General features: G+C 38.8%; 1 protein-coding gene across 1 annotated transcript in view; it reads right to left on the minus strand.

Annotated features, from left to right (window-relative positions):
* Positions 1-4,480, minus strand: part of TULP4 (tubby like protein 4) — a 126,774-nt gene that overhangs the window by 42,520 nt on the left and 79,774 nt on the right. The window lies entirely within an intron of this gene.

The following is a 4,480-nucleotide window of genomic DNA, read 5'->3' on the forward strand; positions in this document are numbered from 1 at the left end:
TGCTGAAGCTGTAAAAATGTCTAATGGTGTTATCATCCATAACATTACTCAAGTTATAAATGCCACACTCCAGCTACTTATGTCAGATGGATAAAACTCTCTTGACCTTCAGAAAAAAGGCTGAGCCACAGGGTACGCCTTCTGAAGGATCCAATGGAGAAATCAAAAGGCTGTAGTTCAGCTGCCTAAATTCATATTTTTCAGGTATTTGCAGATCTAGGAGGTCTCCGGGAATGTTGGAAAAAGGTAACGAACAAGTTACTGTGTTCTGTTAACCCTTGAATACAAAAGCTAAATGATAATAATAGCAATTTAAAAAAAATCCCAAGTACTTATTTTGAAGTGGTTCTCTGGCCCCTTGTTCTACTCTTCTTCTCTTTTCTTATTCCTCTCCTTTCATACTGTTAATTATTTCAATTGTTTTTACATGTATTACCACTTGTAGAATTGTATTTGTAGAATTATGCATAATCTGATAATAAAATACCTAAAATCACCCAATACATTCACAAAGTGTGAGTCAGCTACACAACATAAATACATTATTTCTTTACAAAACATATCAAACATAACAAATCCTGAACTACAGTGAAGCTGTAGCTGATTAAATGTCATACAAATGCGGAGCAGCCTCCAATGGTGCCCTGATGCTGTATGCTTTGAAGGGAAAACTGTTCTAAACAGCACTGGGATAATTCACACACAGTTTTCTAAGTGTACCGAGAGCTGAAAGTTGGGTTCAGCCCTGAAACACAAGCGTCTGGGTTCTCCATGAAACCCAAGCTTGGGATGATTCCTACTTATAACAAATCCGTACACCTGAAAAACACCCTTCTCTGAAATGTGCTGACCTCTCAGCCTCTGTAGTAACTTGTGATGAGTTTCACAAGCTAGTTTTGGTAAATAGAAAGGTTTTTCATCAGTTTTTAAACTATTATCCATGAAATTATCATTCAAGGTTGCAATCCCTTTAAACGCCCAAGATTTCAGAGAGCCTTCAATTTTCGGTCTGAAATGTACCAATTCCTGAAAGACGTGGTAATCAAAAGATGGGGTATTCTGCTCTGAAGTTATTTTTTCACGGAGATGAATACTAGAACAGCCAAGAAGCTAAAAAATTCAGTCCAAGAGGAACAACTTGAACTTGTTCAGTGATTTTACTACATGTCGATCTGTTGTGCTGAACTGTCGCTATTCCTGTAAGATCTGTTGTGATGCCATAATGCATCTGGACCAGATACAGTACTAGCAGAAAATGGTTTGGCAGCACTGAGATCAACAGAACTACAATGGAGCAACCACAGACCTGGCGCACTGAAGGTCCAGCTGAGGAGGCCCACTACTTTGTAAGAGAACTACAATTTACTAACAGTGATGTTATTTTTGCACAAAATATATTCTGTTGCTATTTAATTTGGTTTAATGTATGCAAATTGAACTCATCAACAGTAAGAATGTTCAAGCTTTATGTTAATTTGAATACACTAGCCCAGTAGGAAAGGGGGAGATCCCACCATCTCACCCCATCTGATTGTATGCAGTAGCTGAGAAAAGTCTATAAATCGTAACAATTTCATTACGTCAATGAAGCTGTGCTGACTTACATCTGCAGGGAACCTACCTACCGTCCATTCCTGCCTCCTAGCCTGTCCTCATTGTCAAAGCAGCTTTCCAGAGCTACAGTCACTTTAACTTTTATAATAACCAAGGATAATCCAGTTCCAGCAATAATGTATTCAATGACTTGATGTATATATGAGGGGCAAAAGAAAGAATTATTTCTAATCTCAGGTTTTCGTTGTACAAACTGAATGATCAATACTGTTGCAGAAAGATATGGATAAAATAAGATGCTCCCTTCATGAAATTTAGTAGCAACACTGAAGGTTTCTAATGTTGCTGGTTAAACAAAAATCCCAGGAAATCTCATCAATACGTTTTCGGAACATGGGCTGTCATTCTGTATCAGGGCAATGACCACGCCTTTCCTTGAAGCTCAAGTAGAAGTATTAGAAGCTGGACTTCCTGTAGCTACTGGAGATTACTTCAGGAATGCACTTTTAAAGTGAGAGAGTCCAGTATCGTGATGCTAGGAGATTGGAAAAGGAACATCTGCTTTACTTCTGTTGGCCCAGGATTTTTAAAGGAACCCCTTTGACTTTTTACAAAGAATGTACATCTGACAACTGAGGAAAGCAAAACAACTCACAGACTCAGCTAATTAAAACAGCATTGAAAATGAATCTAGTAAACTCCATCCTAGTATAATTTGATTATTTAAAAACCAAGATATTCACAGAAAGACAGAACTTGCCTTGTTGGACTATGCAAGATGCATTAACAGATTGCATTTAAATTCCTGGATACACTGAAACGTTCTGAAAATTAATTTCATCTGTCATGAAATCTCAGGTGGTCTAATCTTCCCTAAGCTGTGGCTAAGTTGCCAGCTTTACGGTAACTCTACTGAACAATTTCTTGAGTTGCAGCTGTTCCTTTTCCCATAGGATTGGTGGCAGCTGGAAGGACAAAGTGACCACATGAAGTTTTTCCAGGAAGTGACTGATCACATTAGGAAAAGGCGAAGGGTTAGATGTGTCCTAGAAGTTGCTTACTAGACCAGTCCAGCAAACTGAGCTCTATTGGACTTGAAATTCTCAAGCTGCCTACAGCCCTAAGTCATGCAAATAACTGTATGTAACCTGTAAATGTTGCTGTCTCACAACAGTTAATATTTAAAAAACAGTAAGTATTTTAAAATAAAAAAATAATTTAAAACATATAGTGTGACATAAAGGCAAACCCACTGTTCCCATTTGTTATAATGCAAATTGACTACTTAGTTTTCCCCTTTGCAGACTGATTCCTGGCCAGTTCTTCCCTCCACGCTGCTAAGCCATCCAAAAACAGTAAGTAAAATATGTATTGTTATAATTTGCTGGGGTTTCTACACCTGCCAAATCATTCATGCAGAGGATATATCCCCACTACGCCAAAATGCACATGCAAGTATTTCTGTCAGGAAATCCTAAGGGGGGCCTGTTTGCATTGGAACTTGTTGACATTTTCAGAACTAAATACACCATTTCAGCTATATTTTCTAGCCATCACTTTTAATGACACATGCAAAGACTTCTGAGAGACTAGTGAGTCATGATCTGCCTCTGCAAGAAACATCTTACCTAGGTCTTTTCAGACCAGTTTACAGCTGTTTTGTGACTCCATGTTCAATTTTTGCTTTAACTAGTTGCAAGTTGCAGATGTAAATCTTATTTGCACATTTCTTGGATGTTCTTAAAACCTTTTCCAAATGTACTGCAGGAAAATAATGCTGCCCTTCAATACTTAGAACAGAGAGGTGATTATTTCTGCTAGCAGCTAAGTTAGTTCATATTCAGGATCCTTCATAATCTTTGGATGTACCAGTTGGACAGAGGGACTTGCTGCATTTCAAACTAACCTGTTCCAGGACCACCTTTTAATTTCCTCAGACTCAGTGAGGAGTCTCTCAACAGTGAAGTAGTAGCCCAGGGCAGGAATCTCACCAGCATCTTGTGGCCAAGTAAACCATGAATGATCTCACAAAAACTTACGCTTTTGGTTTTTTACATTCTCCAGGGCTGTGTTTCCAAAGTCTGGAGGATTCCTCTTCCACCTACCCACTTTGCAAACCTTGCTCTTTCAGCATTTTGTTTTACTCTTTGCCTTTCTGGTTCCTTTTCTGTTTGGCACACGCCTTGCTGTACAAATGATGCCACCCCTGGGTACCTCTGCATTTGCAGCCGCCTCATCCCGTGTTGTTTCCCTGACATTCCCCTTTTCAAAGTTGAGACCTGTCTTTATGCTTTTTCCTTCAGCCTCCTCCCCACCTCCCCCCAAAGGAAAAAGTCAGCACTGTACCTCAGAAATTACATTCTGCAAAAATAAGGCCAACTGCACTTGCATTGTCAGAAGATGCTGAACGGTTCAAGGAAGCTGAATTAGTTCTGTTTGGCCCTGATTTGCCATCTGGACAAACATTAGTATTCATGATAGGAAGAGCCTTCACAGTTGTCACCATAATGCCATCATACTAATAGAGATAAATCTATTTTGCTGATCCAAAATTAACTGAACTATAAACTGATTAATATACAAAATGATGGATCAACCTTCTATTTATGCAGGTCGGCTTAGTAACATAGGAAATACTGGGAAAATTATTGTCTTTAAATATTTTAATTTGTTAGCCTAACAAAAAAATGCCAGTCTTGCAAAGGCTGAGTTACAACATTTTGCAGTCCATTTAGTTGTGGTATTAGCATTTTGCATTCCTTGTGCTGCTCTTGTTTATCGTTTCTCCATCACAAAGCAGGAGACAGTGCAGCAGCCTCTTAGGATAGATTAAAAAGTGAAAGTTTGTTTCTTCCCAGTGTGATATTTCTGGCTTTCCTTCTTTTTACCTCAAAATGCAGACAGAAGGAGGGAGAACCAGAGAGAG

Source organism: Pygoscelis adeliae, unplaced genomic scaffold (assembly GCF_000699105.1).
Source record: "Pygoscelis adeliae isolate BGI_AS28 unplaced genomic scaffold, ASM69910v1 Scaffold172, whole genome shotgun sequence".
Classification (NCBI taxonomy): Eukaryota; Metazoa; Chordata; class Aves; order Sphenisciformes; family Spheniscidae; genus Pygoscelis; species Pygoscelis adeliae.